We start from the raw sequence: 20,882 nt of genomic DNA on the forward strand, positions 1-20,882 counted from the left end.
TTGCAGACTGAAAGATTAAAATGCTGAGCCCTGGCATTGTTGGAGTAATGTACTGGCATCCCCCAAACCTCCTGGGAAACTGCTTTCCTAGAGTAGTAGAAAAAAATATAATGCAAATTTACTGTGATTTTTAAAAAAATGTTTGGAGTCACAGATTCTTTTGAGTATCTGATAGAAATTATTCCCCTCTCCCCAGAAAAAATACATATGCCCATATATACAATTTCACATACAATTTCAGGGAGTTTGGGTGCTCCCTTAAACCCACCCATAATTAACTTCAGTTTAAAATATAAGTGCGCAGGCTGGGCACGGTAGCTCATGCCTGTAATCCCAGCACTTTGGGAGGCCAAGGCGGGTGGATCACGAGGTCAGGAGATCGAGACCATCCTGGCTAACATGGTGAAACCCCATCTCTACTAAAAATACAAAAAATTAGCCAGGCGTGGTGGTGGGCGCCTGTGGCCTCAGCTACTCTGGAGGCTGAGGCAGGAGAATGGCGTGAACCCGGGAGGCAGAGCTGGCAGTAAGCTGAGATTGCGCCACCATACTCTAGCCTGGGCGGCAGGGCGAGACTCCGTCTCAAAAAAAAAAAAAAAAAAAAAAAAGTGTGCAGATGACAGAATACAAATGTTTTAAAAATCAATAGATACAAAACATGTTTAAATCTAAGAAAAAGTACACCAAAAAAAAATTTTTTTTTTTGAGATGGTCTCACTCTATTGCCCAGGCTAGAGAGCAGTAGTGCAATCTCAGCTCACTGCAACCTCCACCTCCCTGGCTCAAGCAATCCTCCCATCTCAGCCTCCTGAGTAGCTGGGACTATAGGCACGTACCACCACACCCAGTTAATTTTCGTTGTTTTTTTTTTGTGTGTGTGTGTGTGTGAGACAGAGTCTCGCTCTGTCGCCCAGGCTGGAGTGCAGTGGCATGATGTCGGCTCACTACAACCTCCACCTCCTGGGTTCAAGTGATTCTCCTGACTCAGCCTCCTGAGTAGCTGGGATTATAGGCATGTGCGACCACACCTGACTAATTTTTGTATTTTTAGTAGAGATGGGGTTTCACCATGTTGGTCAGACTAGTCTCGAACTCCTGACCTCATGATTGGCCCACCTCGGCCTCCCAAAGTTCTGGGATTAAAGGCATGAGCCACCGTGCCTGGCTAATTTTTGTATTTTTAGTAGAGACAGGATTTTGACATATTGCCCAGGCTGGTCTTGAACTCCTGGGCTCAGGTGATCCACCTACCTTGGCCTCTCAAAATGCTGAGATTACAGGCGTGAGCCACTGCATCCAGCCCAAAACATTAATTCTGGGGTTTTACATCCCTTTTGCCAGTTTTCACTGTTTCCCTTGATGGGCTTATATAACTTTTATGGTTAAAAATTCAAGTACATGAGGCTGCGTGTGGTGGCTCACACCTGTAATCCCAGCACTTTGGGAGGCCGAGGCAGGTGGATCATCTGAGGTCCGGAGTTCAAGACCAGCTTGGCCAACACAGTGAAACCTCATCTCTACTAAAAATACAAAAAATCAGCCAGTTGTGGTGGTGCATGCCTGTACTCCCAGCTACTTGGGAGGCTGAGGCAGGAGAATTGCTTGAACCCAGGCAGTGGAGGTTACAGTGAGCTGAGATCATGCCACTGCACTCCAGCCTGGGCTACAGAGTCAGACTCTGTCTCAAAAAAAAAAAAAAATTATTCACACAACACAACACAGAAAAATTCAGTTTGTAACCTAAATTTGAACAATTATATTCAAAGGTAAAAATTCCTGTTTGATAGGTAGGTGATTTTGTTGATACAAATATGGTGAAATTGAAGAGAAATTTCCAGGAAGTGAGTGAAGAGTTCACCACTTGTTTTTACTTGGTAAAAGACCTCTGGAGGAGGTAGGAGTCAGGTCTGTGAGGATGGAAGGTCCCTGATAATTTGTATCCATGGAGAGAGTAACCATAGCAATGTAGCCTGGTTTCCCCATTACTGACCCTGTTATCAACCCCAGTTCTGAACCAGACAGCACTGGGAAAGTCTGAGTGAGCAAAGAAAAAACACAGCACCCTGCCCAGCTTGGGATCCCAAGGGCCTGGTGTTCAGCTAGTCTATGAGTCATAACCAGTCAGAAAGACAAGGAGAAGGTCAGGTTGGACTTTGAGAGCAAAGCAAATCACAACATGCATTTACTCACGGAGTTCACTGCCTTGTGACAGTGTCAATGTAGTTGGGGACTAGCCCAGGTAAAAGGTCAGCCTATAAATCAGCTGCTAGGGTGGAGAACAGACATAGAAAGTTTGAATGAAGTGACAACTGAAATGAACATAGGTACCTTTTGCCCAGAGTTGTTTTTTTTTTTTTTTTTTTTGAGACAGAATCTCACGCTGTCACCCAGGCTGGAGTGCAGTGGCCCGATCTCGGCTCACTGCAATCTCTGCCTCCCGGATTCAAGCAATTCTCCTGCCTCATCCTCCCAAGTAGCTGGGATTACAGGCATGTGCCATCATGTCTGGCTAATTTTTTTGTATTTTCAGTAGAGACGAGGTTTCACCATATTGGCCAGGCTAGTCTCAAACTCCTGACCTTGTGATGCACCCACCTCGACCTCCCAAAGTGCTGGGATTACAGGCATGAGCCACCGCGCCTGGCCTTGCCCGAATTTTATAACAAAGTTCCTTTCTTAATGATACTTAGGGTCTCTTATTAGTTATTTGGTCTTAACCACAATCCTTCTAGATATTAATAGAATGCATGGTAATTCTCAACCTTCCTCATTAATGTTCCCACCGGTGGAGGGTGAACTTTGATCCATGAAGATCTGAAGAAGTAGCTCAAAACAGTACACAGAAGCCATGGAATTTCTTTGAAGTTCCTGTGTGCTTATAGTTTGCTATTTTTTTTTTTTTTTTGAGACAGAGTCTTGCGGAGTGCAGTGGCATGATCTCGGCTCACTGCAACCTCCACCTCCAGGGTTCAAGAGATTCTCCTGCCTCAGCCTCCTGAATAGCTGGGACTACAGGTGCTTGCCACCATGCTGTTACCAGGGGTCCTTGCTCCTAGAGCTCCCAAGATGGTGGCAGGCTGCTTCCAAAATTGTGGTGGACCACTTCCAAGATGGTGGCAAGCCTCGCATTCTCTGACCTGGGATTCTTGGCCTCACAGATTCCAAGAAATGGAATCTTGGGCCATGTGGTGAGTGTTATAGCTCTATTAGAAGCCATGGGTCAAGGAAGAGAACGGTGGAACCCAGTGACTAGTGTTTAGGTCAATTAGGACGAACCCAGGCACTTAGCCATGCACGAACAATGGCAAGCCTTTAGCCTGATTGGGAGCGGCAATGGGCACCTCGCTGGATCAGGAGCACAGCGGACACCCTGCTGGATCTGGAGGGATGGAAGTCAGTGGCAGGTCTGCGACAGTGGCGAACAACATTGGTGGACGGTGAGTGAAAGCTCAGCTTGAGCCATAACAAACATGGACCAGAAGAGAGTGCAGTTGCAAGATTTAATAGAGTGAAAACAGAGCTCGCATACAAAGGGAGGGGACCCAAAGAGGGTAGCCTTTGCTGGCTCAAATGCCTGGGTTTGTATCCCAATCACCATCCCTCCCGCTGTACTCTCAGGCAATAGATGATTGGCTGTTTCTTTACCTCCTGTTTTTGCCTAATTAGCATTTTAGTGAGTTCTCTTTACTATCTGATTGGTCAGGTATGAGCTAAGTTGCAAGCCCCGTGTTTAAAGGTGGATGCAGTCACCTTCCCAGCTAGGCTTACGGATTCTTAGTTGGCCTAGAAAATCCAGCTAGTCCTGTCTCTCAGTACCCCCTCTCAACAGGAAAACCCAAGTGCTGTTGGGGAGGTTGGCTGATGACCACTCTAACTGCTTCCTGCTGAATTGGGGCATAGTAGGGGTTGTGCAGTTGCTATTTCCTTGGGAGGGATGCCTTCAGTGTCATTAACATTGGAGCATGGGCTAGCAGGCCAGCCCAGGGGTCTGCAGTAGATTTTAGTCATGGACTGCATCTGGGGCTCCATTTGAAAAACCATTTGTAGCTTTACAGCTTCGATTCTGGAAGAGACAAACTTAACAAGGAGGTTAAAGATACAGGGTCTAAAGAGGAGTAACAATATTATAGCTGCTAGAGGTCCTAAGAAGGGGAGAATCCAGGGCATCCATTGGCTGGGGAGGCCCCATGGTCCAGTGTTTTGAGGCTCCTCTGCTCTACGTTGTATTCGATCTTGAATTTCTTTAACTTTCTTGGTGATGATTCCAGATTGATTAACATAATAGCAGCATTCTTCCCCTAAAAATAAACAGGTTCCCCCTCTTTCAGCAGTTAGCAAGTCTAAAGCTCTTCGATTTTGAAGGACTACTGCTGCTAGGGAGTTAAGTTGATCTTGCAAGGTGACCAGGGAGTCAGCAACCCATTCCATGCCACCATTTAGTTCTTGAGATAGTTTGTAGTAGAACTGAGTAGAGGTTGTGATACCACTAATGTCAGTACCTAGTTTACCTAGCACTCCTGCTCCAATAACAAAAAAAAGAATGGGTACTCTTTTGTTGCAGGGCTTAGGTATGACATAATTGTATAAATCTTGTTCAGTGTAGGTGGTCATGGGGGCACTAAGAATGAGAGGAAGCACATAGACTCTGAAGAGCCATTCAAACAAAGATAGGCTGAGGTACCACAGATAAAAAATATTCCTGAGGGTAGGCAGACCATTCACGTGGGAGGAGTTACCCACCTGATGCATTGGGAGTATTGCTAAATTTCACACAGGTGAGGTTTGAGATATGAGTTATTTCCAGATTGGAAACAAGAGGTCCTACTAAAACGGGAGTGGTGTTTATTTCTGTGCTGAAGTTGTTCCATTGTTCAGGTACAGGGATTGAAATGTATGGCCTGAAGTGCAGGGAAAGGCACACCCAACAGTTAGTAGGGTTTTGGGCCAAGACCTCATGGAGCCCAGTGAGGGTGGTATTTAATAGGCTTACCAGGCAAGTATGAGTATGGAGGGTTTCATGTAGTTTTGAGAGATCTAGTCCTTTGTAGGGGCTAGGGGTGCTATGTACCTGGGTCAGTTGGGAGACTACTTCCTTTACGTGTCTTTCTCTTGCCTGATCTTGAACTCCACCCCCATCAGACATACTGGTATGGGTGAAGTAAGTCCAACAGACAGTGGCTCCAAGTCCTCCAGGATAACTAGGATTAACCATTTTCCCTGTCCAATAATGAGTATTTGCATGCATGCAAAGAGTGGCAGAGTTGTAGCAGTTGTGGGGCATATGGGTGTGGGCAGTGAAGGTGGGGTTTCCCTTAGATAAACTCCTATACAATGGGGTATCAATATTTCCGGGAAGCCGCATTCTCCATAGAAACTCTTGGTAAGGGGATCTACTGGCAGTACAGCAGCATGGAGGGGGTGTAGTGAGAGTGAAAGGGGGTAAGAGAACAGTAAAGAGAAAAATATGATAAGGGAGAGCCATGGGGATTTACAATTTTAGTTACTTTCCTCATGGTTGTTGCTTGAAGAGCAGGCGCAGATCCTCTAGAGGTTCACAGGAATAGCTAGCACTGTCTCCTGGATTTTCGGGTTCCTTTGGCAATATCCAGGGTTTGACTCAAGTGTGATGTATCCAAAACTCCATTCCAGCCACTTTAACTGTGGTTGGAGTAGATAAAATGACTGGGTAGGTTCCTTCCCAGGATGTATATAGGGATGGGGAATTAGAGGGAAGGGACTTGACTAATACCATGTCAGCAGGGTGGAATAATTCCTTTCCCTCTTCTCGAGGACAGGCTCCTTGTACTGTTTTAAGAACTTGTTGATATTTGGCTAAGGAGGTGATGTCTGCAACTAAGCTGGCCGTCTCTCGGTCAAGCACAAGGTCATTGGTTAGGAAGGGCCGTCCATTTCATATGGGCTAAGTCCTGCTTTTTGGGCAGAGTTTCAGACTCTTATAAGGCTATAGGCAACAGAGCAGGCCATGCGAGGTGGGTTTCCTGAGTTAGCTTTTTTAGATGTCGTTTGAGTGTTTCATTCATTTTCTTGACCTTCCCTGAGGATTGTGGCCTCCAGGGGCAGTGTAAGTGATATTGTATACCTAACGCCTGAGATACTCCTTGCGTTACTGTAGCCTTGAAAGCAGGGCCATCATCACTCTGTAAGCCTCAGGGAAGTCCGAATCTGGGAATTAATTATTTCATGAACTAGTGCCTTTATTACCTCTTGGGACTTTTCTGTCCTACAGGGGAAGGCCTCTGCCCAACAAGTGAAAGTATCTACCCAAACTAGTAGATACTGAAATCCCTGAGATTTGGGCATGTGGGTAAAATCTAGTTGCTAGTCTTCTCCTGGGTAATGGCCTATTCTTTGTTCTCCTGAAGGAGCTTGGCAATAAGGCAGGGGATTATTTCTTTGGCACACTTCACAGGCCCTGACTATCTGCTTGATAGTTTTGAAAAGGCCTGGTCCAGTAAATAATGATTTGGCCATCTGATGGGTGCTATCAATGCCTAAGTGAAAGGTTTGGTGAAGGGTTTTAAGTAATTTCCACTGGTTAGCTGCAGGCAAAAGTATTTTTCCTTCTTCAGTGGCTAGCCATCCTGAGGGGAGGAAACTATGTCCTCATGAGGTTCCCCATTCTATTTCTTCCTCTGAGTACTGGGGCTTGGTTTCCCAGAGGGGATTACCCCATACTAGGGGTCCTTCTATAAGCATTTCTAATGGAGGGTCCTGCCTTGCGGCTCTTTTGGCTTCAATATTTGCTTGGCGGTTCCCTTCTATTTCCCTTTCCTTTCCTTTCTGATGACCCTGGCAGTGTAAGACTGCCACCTCTTTAGGTTTCTGTACAGCCAATAATAATCTCCTAATGGCTTCCTGATGTTTGATAGGTGTTCCCTTGGAAGTTAGGAATTCTCTTTCTCTCCATATTGCTGCATGGGCATGGAGGACTAGGTAAGCATACTTAGAGCCTGTATACGTATTTACCATTTTTCCTTCTCCTAATTCTAGTGCCCAAGTGAGAGCTATTAGTTCTGCCAGCTGAGCACTAGTTCCTGGAGTGAGGGAATTACTTTCAAATATTCCATTATCACTGACCACTGCATACCCCACTTTTCAAAGTCCTTTTTCTACAAAGGAACTTCCATTAGTATACAAGTTGAGATTGGGATCAGTCAAGGGAACCTCTAAAAGGTCCCTTTGAGTGGCGTAGGTTTGAGAAATTACTTGTTGACAGTTATGTTCTATCTTTTCTTCATTGTCTGGAAGGAATGTGACTGGGTTAAGAGTTGCACAAGTGCACAGTCACAGCACTGGCCCTTCAAGTAATAGAGCCTGATACTTAAGTAAATTGTTGGCTGACAGCCACAAGTCTCCTTTAGCAGTGAGTATGCCATTCATATCATGAGATGTCCACACAATAAGATCTCTTCCCTGTATTATTTTAACTGTTTCAGATAATAAGTCTGCTACTGCTGCCATTACCCATAAACAATGAAGCCAACCCTTTGCCACTACATCAGTTTCCTTAATCAGGTATGCCACAGGTTGCAAGCTTGTCCCTCAGACCTGTGTAAGGACTCCTAGAACTATTCCTGTTTTTTTCTGTGACATATAAAGAAAAGTCTTGCCCCATTGGCAAGCTTAACACTGGGGCTTGGGTTAGGGCCTTCTTTAGGGCCTGGAAAGCTGCTTCTGCTTCAGGTGTCCATCTTACTAAATGAGTGTTGGCTTTCTGAGTTTCCTTAATTAGTGTATATAATGGTCTGGCTATTTTGCCATGCCTGGGAATCCATATTCGGCAGAAACCTGTTATGCCAAAGAACCCTCTTAGTTGCTTTAGGGTTTTGGGATGAGGATAAGCCAGTATAGGCTGGATACATTCCTCACTGAGGGCCCTGGTGCCTTTGGATAATTTTAGCCCTAAGTATTTAAACTGCTGTGAGCAGAGCCGAGCCTTTGGTTTGGAAACTTTGTAGCCACAGGTAGTGAGGAAATTTAAGCGTGCTTGGGTGGCTTGATGGCACAAGGTTTCTGAATGGGTGGCTAAAAGTAAATCATCCATGTACTGAAGGACAAGAGTGTCCAGGTATGAGAATTGGCTCAAGTCTTGGGCTAAGGTGCCTGGCCAAATAGATCGGGGCTATCCCTGAACCCTTGGGGTAAAACAGTCCAGGTGAGTTGAGACATTGGGTTCAAAGGATCTTCAAAGGCAAACAAGAATTGAGAGTCAGGATGTACAGGGATGCAGAAAAAGGCATCTTTAAGGTCCAGGGCTGTAAACCACACTGCTTCCTCTGGTGTTTGAGAAAGCAGAGTATAAGGGTTAGGTACAGCTGGGTATAGAGGGACAATGGCCTCATTGATAATCCTAAGATCTTGCACTAACCTCCACTGTCCATTGGGTCTCTGTACTTCTAAAATTGGAGTACTGCAGGGGCTATTGCATGGTTTTACTAGGCCTTGGGCTTTAAGTCCTTAACAATCTTTTGGAGTCCTTATTGGGCCTCAGGTCTAAGGGGATACTGCCTTTGGTAGGGAAAGGAGGTGGAATCCTTTAGTTTAACTTGAGCAGGACAGGCATTCTTTGCTCGTCCATATTGTCCTTCTGTTGCCCAGACTTCAGGATTAATTCCTTCCTCAAGCAGGGGACAACAAATGAGTGCTCCTTCTCCTATGTTCAGGTGTATAATGGCCCCTGCTTTTGCTAGGATGTCTCTCCCTAACAAGGGAGTGGGGCTTTCAGGCATAATTAGAAAAGCATGTGAAAAGAGTAAATTTCCCCAGTCACAACTTAGTGGCTGGGAGAAGTATCTAGTGACTGGCTGTCCTGGGACCCCTCGGATAGTGACAGATCTGGAGGACATTTGTCCAGGACAGGAGAGTAAGACTGAGAAGGCCATGCCAGTATACAGGAGACAGTTAACCTCCTGGTCCTCAATGATCAAGCATACCCGGGGCTCTATGAGGGTGATGGCATGGGCTGGCACTTGCCCTGGGCACCCTCAGTCCTGCTGCTGGATCATCTGGTTAGTGGCTTCTGATTCAGAGGACCTTCATCCCCTGGGGCAGTGGGCCTTCCAGTGATTCCCTTGACATAAGGGGCATGGATGAGGGGGCAGCTTACTTCCACTTGGACAATCTTTTTTAAAGTGTCCTTGTAGACCGCACTGGAAGCAAGCCCTATTAGCCATTCAATTTACCCAGCTTTTTCCTTTTCCAGAGCCTCCAAAGTCTGCTTGCCTGAGGGCCATGACTAAAGTGGTGGCTTTTTTTTTTATCCCATTCATCCCATTCTGCCTGCTCCTCCTGATCTCTATTATAAAAAACCGAGGTTGCCAAGTTCAATAGGGTTTCTAAATTTTGCTCTGGGCCTAAGGTGGACTTTTGAAGTTTTTTCCTAATATCTGCAGCTGACTGAGTGATAAACTTATCCTTTAAGATTAGTTGGCCTTCAATAGAGTCAGGTGACAGGGAGGTATGCTTCCTCAATGCCTCCCTTAGTCTCTCCAGAAAGGCAGTAGGATTTTTTTCCTTTCCCTGTGTTATAGTGGACATCATTGAATAATTCATAGGCTTCTCCGTAGTTTTCCTCAGTCCTTCTAGCACACAAGTTAGCAAATGTCTGCGGCACCAATCTCCATGTTCTGATTCTGTGTCCCAGTGAGGGTCTACACTGGGAACTGCCTGCTGGCCTATGGGGAATCATTCTCTTTCCTCTGTTGTCATCCTATCATTGACCTAACTGAGATACCAGAGATTACCAAACTCTCAGGCTGCAGTTATGGCGGGACTTCTCTCATTTGGGGTTAGTGTCTGATTTAGCAGTAACATATCTCTCCATGTCAGATCAAAGAATTGTCCTAACCCTTGTAAAATGTCAATATAGCTATCAGAGTTATCTGAAAATTTACCTAGATTTATTTTAATTTGCTTTAAGTCTGAGAGAGAAAAAGGTACATGCACTCTGGCTGGGTCGAATTCTCCTCCTCCCACTGCTTGGAGGGGGCATAATTGGGGAATATTGGCACTCTTTGGTTCATTGTTTACCCCTTTGTCTATCTCCTTTTGGACCATTTGGGTTGAAGGGGGTCCTTATTAGTTGGTGAAGGAGTCAGGGGAACGCTGGGGCAGGAAGGTAGACTCTGAGGGCTTCCTGTAGGGCATAAATCACAATTTTTACATAATTGTGAGTTGTCTCTTAATGAAAAGAAAGTTTGTACATATGGCACTTCACTCCATTTGCCTTCTTTTCTACAAGAGGTCTAGCTGTAAGATGGTGTTATAATTTATACTTCCCTCAGGAGGCCAGGTTTCTGCCCCTTGAAGAGGATATTGTGGCCAGGCGGTACTGGAGAAGAATATAAGTCATTTCTTTCTTAGCGTCCAAGGATCATATTGGTCCCAGTTCTCCAGAATACATCTTAGGGGCATTTTTGCCTTGAGGGGAACATTTCCCATCTGAAAAAAGAACATAGGGATGCCAGCACTCCTAGTCATTTTCCGATGAGCATTAGTCCTAGAGCGTCCTCTATGGTCCTAACGCTTATTCCTTTCCAGGGTGCGTAACCACCCATGTACCTCTGCTTATCGGATTAGTTACGTCCACAGATGTAGCAGTCCTGCACCCCTTTTCCTGCCTCTCTTGACCACAAAGAAAGGGGTCTGGGCTGCTGGATTCTAGTGGTCCTTTACCAGCATGCCCAACATTGCCTTCGTGCTCAGGGGTGAGTCCTAGAGCTGGGCTGGGTTCTTGAGTATTTCATAACAACCCAGAGGCCCCATCAAGATGCATTTCCATAAACAATAGTTCTTATGCAAATTCATTTCAGAGAGGGTATAGGTAACCTTTTGAGTCAGGATTGAGATAGTCTTTCTTGATTCTGTAAGTACTTTAAGGCTTGGCTGAGTGCAAACAGCTCGCACATTTGAGAAGACCAATTATTAGGCAATTTTTCTAACTCTGCTTCCACAAGAGTCTCCCTATCAATTATTGAATACCCATTGTGGTTTTTTCCTCAATCACCTGGGAGGAACCATCTATCTCCTGTCCTGAAGGGAGTTCCTTCTAGGTCTGTTGGACCTTTGTATGGTAATTAAGATTAAATCCCCTGTTAGGAAATCAGCTGGCTTAAGGGAATTATCAGTGGTTGGTGTTAAATTACCTTTTTCTAACAGAATAGCCCCATATTTTAAGATTTTTGAGTTAGTAAGCTACTTTTTTGCTTTTTTGACCTAGAATAATTCTGAACTGGTGAGGTATGCTCCCAATGAGGTTTCCTCTAAAAGTTACTTTTCTACTTCTTCTGTTAGCAAAGCAGTTGCCGCTACAGATTGAATGCATCCACGGGTTACTGGGTTAAGGATTTTTGATAGGAAAGCTATGGGTTGTCAGTGGTCTCAGTGTTTTCAGGCTATGCCCTTGTTTACACTGACAACAAGGTAGTATTGGAGTGTTATAGGGTCACTGAGAAGACCTTCAATTATCAATTATAGGTTTTAAATTTACCCTGGCTTTTAAAGGAATAGGGCACACTGGTTTTTTTTGTTTATTTGTTTGTTTTACTATTTCTATCTTTCTGTTTCTTTTTCTCTTTGACTCCCTCTTTGTCTCTCTCTCTCCCTCTCTCTCCTCCATCTCTCTCTCTCTCCTCCATCTCTCTCTCTCTCCTCCATCTCTCTCTCTCTCCTCCATCTCTCTCTCTCTCCTCCATCTCTCTTTCCTCTGTCTCTCTCTCTCCTTCTCTTAGCCATTACAAACTTGGGGCCCTGGCAAGGGTGGTGGGGAATGGGTCCCACATAACTGCCCGTGTCGAGAGGTGTATACCTAAATTGGGAGGGACACCAGGAATAAGACTCCCTGGGTTTATAGCCTAGATGCCTAAGGACCCAGCAGCATAGAGCTTCCTTAGATCCCTTTGGAGATACAACTTGCTAGGGGAAATGAAAGTCTGAACCATTAGTACCTAGGAGGCAGGGATCAGAGGAAGTAGATTCAGAGGTAAGGAGAATTTTGGGACTACGTTTTCAAGAAAGTCGTGGTTGGGACCCAGAAGGTATGGATCAGAAAGAAAGGTAGGGGCACACGCATGGGCGACTGTTGAGGAGAGACTTCTGGCTGTGCCATGATCTCAACTGGCTAATGCCGGGAGTCTGGGACGACAGCTTTCGGCCTCTAGTTGGCCCTCGGCTTCCCCAAGAAAACTGAAAGTGGAAACTGGCTCCAGGAAGACCAACGTTCCCAATCCAGAAGGGTTGGGGGTTGTTAGAAAGCCCGTCCCCAGATAGCCTCACACCTGAGTCTTAAGTCCAGCAGCCACACTAATCATTTTTAACCAGCCAACAGTGCCCGGTATTTTCCTCCAGTTCTAAGGAAGGATAGGACAGAATAGTAAGTGAAAGTGGTCCAATATTACTCACTGCTTTGGAGGTCCCTTCATGGCTGCCAAATGTTACCGGGGGGTCCTTTCTCCCAGAGCTCCCAAGATGGTTGTGGGCCACTTCCAAGATGGTGGCAAGCCTCGTGTTCTCTGACCTGGGATTCTTGGCCTCACAGATTCCAAGAAATGGAATCTTGGGCCATGTGGTGAGTGTTATAGCTCTATTAGAAGCCATGGGTCAAGGAAGAGAACCGTGGAACCCAGTGACTAGTGTTCAGCTTCATAAGGATGAACCCGGGCACTTAGCCATGCAGGAATAATCGCAAGCCTTTAGCCCAATTGGGAGCGGCAATGGGTGCCTCACTGGATCAGGAGCACAGCGGACACCCTGCTGGATCTGGAGGGATAGAGGTCAGCGGCGGGTCTGCGACGGCGGCCAACAACAGTGGTGGACGGCAAGCGAAAGCTCAGCTTGAGCCATAACAAACATGGACCAGAAAAGAGTGCAGTTGCAAGATTTAATAGAGTGAAAACAGAGCTCCCATACAAAGGGAGGGGACCCAAAGAGGGTAGCCTTTGCTGGCTCAAATGCCTGGGTTTATATCCCAATCATCATCCCTCCTGCTGTACTCTCAGGCAATAGATGATTGGCTATTTCTTTACCTCCTGTTTTTGCCTAATTAGCATTTTAGTGAGCTCTCTTTACTACCTGATTGGTTGGGTGTGAGCTAAGTTGCAAGCCCCGTGTTTAAAGGTGGATGCAATCACCTTCGCAGCTAGGCTTAGGGATTCTTAGTTGGCCTAGGAAATCCAGCTAGTCCTGTCTGTCAATGCCAGGCTAATTTTTGTAGTTTTAGAAGAGATGGGGTTTCACCATATTGGCCAGGCTGGTCTCAAACTCCTGACCTCAAGTGATCTGCCCACCTCGGCCTCCCAAAGTGCTGGGATTACAGGTGTGAGCCACCATGCCTGGCTGTTTGCTCTTAAAATCATGCAAATTTCACATTCTAGTCAGTAGCATATCTGTTTAATCATTCAAAATTATTGTTCCTAAATTTTCTAACAAAGTGAATGTTAGAACATTTCTGCTTACTTGAGGAGTAAAGAGTAAGGCATTACATTTTCTCCATTTTACAAATGAGGAACCATTTTACAAGTGAGGGCCACACAGCTATTTAGTAAAAGAGTTTTTTGTTTTATGTTGTTGTTGTTTGAGACGGAGTCTCTGTCACCTGGGCTGGAGTGCAGTGGTGTGATCTTGGCTCACTGCAACCTCTGCCTCCTGGGTTCAAGTGATTCTCCTGCCTCAGTCTCCCAAGTAGCTGGGATTACAGGCACCTGCCACTAGGCCCAGCTAATTTTTTGTATTTTTAGTAGAGATGGGGTTTCATCATGTTGGTCAGGCTGGCCTCAAACTCCTGACTTTATAATTCGCCCGCCTTGGCCTCCCAAAGTGCTGGGATTACAGGCGTGAGCCACTGTCCCCGGCCAAGAGCTGAGTTTTAATGAGCATCTCCTTCAAAACTGGCAACATTCTTTATATGATTACATGTGCCAAATCAGGAAAAGGTGGAGGAATGGGGAAAGGTAAAAGACTTCTTGGTGGAAAGTTTACAGTCAGAAAATGAGATGGTAGATAAGGAAGTTTGTTGAAGGTTTAAATAATGTAATAATCAGCCAAGTACATGAGAGTTTCAAAACTCTCTGCACCTCAGTTTCCCCATATGTAAAATGGAGCCAATAACATCTACCTCATAGGGCTGTTGTTAGGGTTAAATGAGGTGATCTATGGAAATTCCTCAGCCCAGAACCTGACCCATCGTAGGCATTCATTAAACAAATGATAGTCTTAGTTATTCTCGGTCAAGAGGACATCTCTACTGTACGTCTCTTGAGTACCTTAAATTGAATGTTCCCCAGGCCAAATGTATCACTCTTTTCCTTCCCCCTTCTCTTCCTTCTCCTGACCCACAAGAGAATGTGTTCCCCTTTCTGTGTAGTCTCAACTACTGTTAATGGCTCTGCCATTCATCCAACTTAGACCTTCAAAGTCATCCTCAGTCCTCCCTTTTTGTTACCCACCACACCCACTCTGTTAATAACCTCAGAACATTCTATCTCTTACATAGATCTTGAATCCATTCCCTCCTCTTGTCCCCTTTGCTCCTGCCTTTCTCACCTCTCTCCCAGATAACTACAATAAGTTGCCAACTGATTTGTCTATTCTCTACACTGCAGATACAGTGATTGTTCTAACATATAAATCAGATAATCTCACTACCTGATGAAGAAGGCCAAATCCTCTTCACAATCTGGCCCCGATGTATGTTCCCAACTATTCAACCTCTCCACACACACGCATACTCTCACACATGCACACACACGTATGCACACACACACACATGCATGCATGCAAACACATCAGAGCCCAGCCTTACAGGCCCTTTCAGCATTTCTCCTAAAACCTAGAATCTTCTTGCTCTCAATGATATGGGAAAATATCTACTCATCCTTCAAAACCCAGCTGAGCCAAGTGTTGTGGTGTGTGCCTGCAAGCCCTTCTACTCAGGAGGCTGAGGTAGGAGGATTGCTTGAGCCTGGGAGTTCGAGACTGCAGTGAGCAATGATTGCACTACTGCACTCCAGCCTGGATGACAGAGTGAGACCCCACCTCAAAAAAAAAATAAAAAAAATCTGAAATGCCAACTCTTTGAGAAGCTTTTCAAACATTTTCCTTCTTGCCTGGCTCACCAAATTAGTCTCCTAATTGGTCTCCTCACATCCACCACTAACCTATTCCAATCTGTTCCCCATGCTGTATCCAGAGTATTCTTTTCAAATGCAAATCTAATCCTGGGTCAGGCTGTCTCCTCAGCATAAACGGCTTCCCATTGCTAAACCCCAAATCTTTACCTTGACACACACACTACCTATCTCCATAGTCACATCTTGTGTCCCTTTCCCACCATTTCGCTGTGATCCAACCACACTGGCCTTCTTTCAGTTTTCGCAAACATCAATCTCACTCACGCCACAAGGTATTTAAATATGCATCTCTGGAATACTATGCAGCCATAAAAAATGATGAGTTCATGTCCTTTGTAGGGACATGGATGAAATTGGAAATCATCATTCTCAGTAAACTATCGCAAGAACAAAAAACCAAACACCGCATATTCTCACTCATAGGTGGGAATTGAACAATGAGAACACATGGACACAGGAAGGGGAACATCACACTCTGGGGACTGTTGTGGGGTGGGGTGAGGGGGGAGGGATAGCTTTAGGAGATATACCTAATGCTAAATGATGAGTTAATGGGTGCAGCACACCAGCATGGCACATGTATACATATGCAACTAACCTGCACATTGTGCACATGTACCCTAAAACTTAAAGTATAATAATAATAAAATAAATAAATATACATCTCCTTCTACCCCTACCCTTTGTGCTAGTTAAAGCTTACTCATCGTTCAAAACCCAGATCAAATGTCACTGCCTCCAGAAGCCTTCCCAGATCCACCACCCTAGACCAGATTATGGTGCCCCCAGCACCTAGGGTAGTGTCTGGCACACGAGAAGTATTTAGTAGATATTGGTTAAAATCTCTCCCCTGCACACCCCCCACCCCCAGCCCTTACTCATACCTTGGCATTTAGCACACTGAAATAGAATTATTTGTACTGAACTGTGTCCATCTGTAGGGTCTGGAAAAAGGAAAAAGTTTTCTTCTTATTTTCTCTTTTGTCCCTCTTTTTTTTTTTTTTTTTTTGAGACAGAGTCTCACTCTGTCGCCCAGGCTGGAGTGCAGTGCATGATCTCAGCTCACTGCAATCTCCGCCTCCCGGTTTCAAGCAATTCCCCTGCCTCAGCCTCCAGAGTAGCTGGGATTACAGGCATGTGCCACCATGCCCGGCTAATTTTTGTATTTTTTTTTTTTAGTAGAGACAGGGTTTCACCATGTTGGTCAGGCTGGTCTGGAACTCCTGACCTTGTGGTCTGCCCGCCTCAGCCTCCCAAAGTGCTGGGATTACAGATGTAATCCAGCCTGGGTGACAGAGACTCCATCTCAAAAAAAAAAAAGAAAAAGAAAAGAAATAAAAAACACAGCCAGGCACAGTGGCTCATGCCTGTAATCCCAACACTTTGGGAGGCTGAGGCAGGTGGATCATGAGGTCAAAAGATCAAGACTATCCTGGCCAACATGGTGAAACCCCATCTCTACTAAAAATACAAAAATTAGCTGGGCGTGGTGGCATGCGCCTGTAGTCCCAGCTACTCGGGAGGCTGAGGCAGGAGAATCACTTGAACCTGGGAGGCGGAGGTTGCAGTGAGCTGAGATTGCACCACTGCACTCCAGCCTGGAGACATGGCGAGACTCCATCTCAAAAAAAAAAAAAAAAGAAATAAAAAACAAAAACAAAAAAATGGATAAACAAAAAATGATAAACATAAACTCAAGCGTATCAATAACTATATTAAATGTAAATGGTCTAAACATACCAATTAGAAGACAGAGATTATCAAAATAGATTTTTTTAAACATGACCAAACTGTACTCAATATATAAGAAACTCACTTTAAATGTAATTATATAGGTAAATTGAAAGTAAAAAGAAGTAAGACAAAAGCATGTAAATACTAATCAAAAGAGGGCTGGAGTGGGATTATTAATAGTAATCCTATTTTTTTTAAGCATTTAGCACACTGAAATAGAATTATTTGTACTGAACTGTGTCCATCTGAAGGGTCTGGAAAAAATTTTCTTTTTATCTTTTCTTTCTTCTTCTATTATATCATTTTTTTTTCTCAGTATCCCCTCACACAACCCTGTGCCTGTTGGTTCATGGTTGACATTTCAAAAAATGTTTGTTGAAAGAATGAACTTTACTACAACATAGTCTATATATGGCATGGAGAAGGTCTAACTCACCATTATTATTTATTCTAAATTAGGGTGCATTTTACAAAACAGTCCTGTGGATCAAGGCTCTTTAAAATAGTATGCAAAGATTCCATTATATTTCCTGGAGAAGGTGCACAAGCATGTAGAATGATTCTGTCACTTTGGACCATTCTGTTTCAGTGTGCTAAATGCCAACTAAAAATAGAAAAAGTAGACTTCAGAGCAAAGAAAATTACCAAAGATAAAGAGAGACATTATATAATAATGTAATAAAAGGGTCAATTCACCTAGAAAACATAATAATAATTCTATTATGAAAACGTAATAATCCTAAATCCTGTTATTATGCACTTAATAACAGAGCTTCAAAATACATGAACCAAAAACTGACAGAATTAACAGGAAAAATAGGCAAATTCACAATTGTAGTTGGAGGCTTCAACATTCCTCTCAATAACTGAGCAAACAAGTAGACAGAAAATGAGCAAAGACCAAGAAGGCACGAATAACATCATGAATCAACTGGACATATTTGACATTTATAGAACAGTCTACCCAAGAGCCACAGAATACACATTGTTTTGAAATGCATATGAAATGGTCTTCTGACCTGTATCTTGGGTCATAAAGCAAACACTAACGATTTTAAAATAATTAAAATCATGCAAAATATGTTTTCTAGTCAAAATGGAATTTTGACTAGAAATCAGTAATATAGAATAACTGAAAAATCACCAAGCATTTTAAAGTTAAACAACACACTTCTAAATAATCCATGAGTCAAAGAAGGAGTGTCAAGGGACATTAGAAAACAGTTTGAAATGAACAAAAATGAAAATATAACAAGTCAAAATGTGTGGGATGCAACTAAAGCTGTGCTTTAAAAAATGTATAGCATTAAATAATTACATGCCTATAATCCCAGCACTTTGGGAGGCCAAGGTGGACAGATTACTCGAGGTCAAGAATTTGAGACCAGCCTGGCCAACGTGGCAAAACCCCATCTCTACTAAAAATACAAAAATTAGCTGGGCGTGGTGGCACACACCTGTAATCCCAGCTACCTGGGAGGCTGAGGCAGGAGAATTGCCTGAACCCAGGAGGTGGAGGTTGCAGTGAGCTGAGACTGTACCACTGCACTCCAGCCAAGACTCAGTCTCAAAAAAAAAGAAAATAATCAAATTATTCCGCCTAAAGACACTAGACAAAGAAGAGTAAAATAAACCCAATGCAAGAAGAATAGAGAAAATAACAAAAATAACAACACAGATCAATAAAATTTAAATCAGAAGAATAAAGAAAATTGATTAATTCAAAAGCTGGTTTTAAAAAAAAATCAGTAAAAATGATAAACCTCTAGCAAGACTAACAAAGAAAAAAACAGAGGAAACACAAATTACTAATATCAAGAATAAAAGAGGGACACCATAGATGCTGCAAACATTAAAAGCATAATAAAGGAATGTAATGAATGACTCAATACACATAAATTCCACAACTTAGATGAAATAGAATAATTCCTCAAACCAAAAATAATGAAGTTCATCTAAGATGAAACAGATACTCTGAATAGTCCTATATTTATTAAAGAAATTGAATCAACAGTTGAAAAGCTTTTTATAGAAGAAGTCTCCTGGTCTGTATGGATTCGCTGGTAAATTCTACCTAACATTTAAGGAAAAAAATAAGGCCAATTGCAGAGACTCATGCTTGTAATACCAACACTGGGAGGCCGAAGCAAGAAGATTGCTTGAGCCCAGGAGTTCAAGACCAGCCTAGGCAACAAAGCAAGAGATTCCATCTCTACAAAAAATTTAAAAATTAGCTGGGCATGGTGGCATACATCTGTGGGCTTAGGTCTTCAGGAGGCTAAGGTGGGAGGATCACTAGCCCACGAGGTGGAGGGCTCCATTTTGCCACTGCACTCCAGCCTGGGTGACAGCACGAGACTCTGTCTAAAAAGTAAATAAAGAAAATAAATTTTAAGGCCTGGCGCGGTGGCTCACGCCTGTAATCCCAGCACTTGGGGAGGCCGAGGCGGGTGGATCAAGAGGTCAGGAGATAAAAGACCATCCTGGCTAACACGGTGAAACCCCGTCTCTACTAAAAATACAAAAAATTAACCGGGCGTGGTGGCGGGCGCCTATAGTCCCAGCTATCGGGAGACTGAGGCAGGAGAAAGTCATGAACCCGGGAGGCAGAGCTTGCGGTGAGCCAAGATCGCGCCACCGCACTGCAGCCAGAGTGACAGAGCGAGGCTCCCTCTCAAAAAAAAAAAAAAAAAGAAAAAGAAAAGAAAATTAAAAAATATATACAAATTCTACACAATCTTTGTCAGAAACTAGAAGAGGAGGAATACTTCTCAACCTACTTTATGATTTTGCTAACAAAATCATACAAAGACAGTGAGACAATTATAAAACAGTATTGTAACCAACATAGATGCAAAAAATCCTCAATAAAATGTTAGCAAATCAAATCCAGGAATATATAAAAAGAATAATACATCATGACCAAACAGTTTGTCCCAGTAATACAAGGCTGACTTAATAGTCCACAATTTAAAACATGTAATCCACCATATTAATAGTCCAGCTCTTTCCCTCAGAGCAGGCGGTGGCGGTGGCCTATGCAGCAATGGCCAAGATCAAGGCTCGAGACCTTCACGAAGGAGGAGCTGCTGAAACAGTTGGATGACCTGAAGGTGGAGCTGTCCCAGCTGCGCGTCGCCAAAGTGACAGGCGGCGCGGCCTCCAAGCTCTCTTAAGATTTGAGTCGTCCGCAAATTGGACGTGTTCTCACGGTTGTTAACCAGACTCAGAAAGAGAAACTCAGGAAATTCTACAAGGGCAAGAAGTACAAGCCCCTGAACCTGTGGCTTAAGAAGACACGCGCCATGTGCTGCCGGTTCAACAAGCACAAGGAGAACCTGAAGACCAAGAAGCGGCAGCAGAAGGAGAGGCTGTACCTGCGGAAGTACGCAGTCAAGGCCCGAGTGGCGCGTTGTCAATAAAGCACAGCTGGCTGAGAAAAAAAAAAAAAAAAAAAAAAAGTCTAAAGAAGAAAAAATACAGGAACATAATAATTGATGCAGAAAAAGCATTTGACAAAATTCAACATACATTTATGGTAAAAACCCTCAGCAAACTGGAAAAGAAGGGAACTTTCTCAAACTGATAAAGGGCATCTTAAAAAACCTACAGGTAATAACATATTACATATTACTTATATGTGACTATACAAGTGACATGATATCACTTAATAGTGAAAGACTGAATGTTTTTCCTCTAAGACTAGAAATAAGGCAATAATGTCTACTCCTACCACACCTATTCCAAGTCACATTGAAGTCCCAGCCAGTGCAATATCATGAGAAAAAGGAATAAAAGTCATATAGATTGAGGGAAAAGATATAAAAGAGTCCCTATTCTCAGATTATGTTATTATATAGAAAATCTCAAGGAATTTGTATTAAAAAATTTCAAGACATAATTTAATTTGGCAAGGTTACAAAGTTAATCGACAAAAATCAATAATATTTCTATATACTAGTAATAAACATTTGGAAATGAAAATTTTAAATAACATTTATA

The 20,882-nt window shown here is 43.6% G+C and overlaps 1 pseudogene; it reads left to right on the forward strand.

Moving 5' to 3' along the window:
• Positions 1-19,926: 19,926 nt before the first annotated feature.
• Positions 19,927-20,302, forward strand: LOC129041536 (large ribosomal subunit protein uL29-like; annotated as a pseudogene).
• Positions 20,303-20,882: the final 580 nt, after the last annotated feature.

Source organism: Pongo pygmaeus, chromosome 6 (assembly GCF_028885625.2).
Source record: "Pongo pygmaeus isolate AG05252 chromosome 6, NHGRI_mPonPyg2-v2.0_pri, whole genome shotgun sequence".
Classification (NCBI taxonomy): domain Eukaryota; kingdom Metazoa; phylum Chordata; class Mammalia; order Primates; family Hominidae; genus Pongo; species Pongo pygmaeus.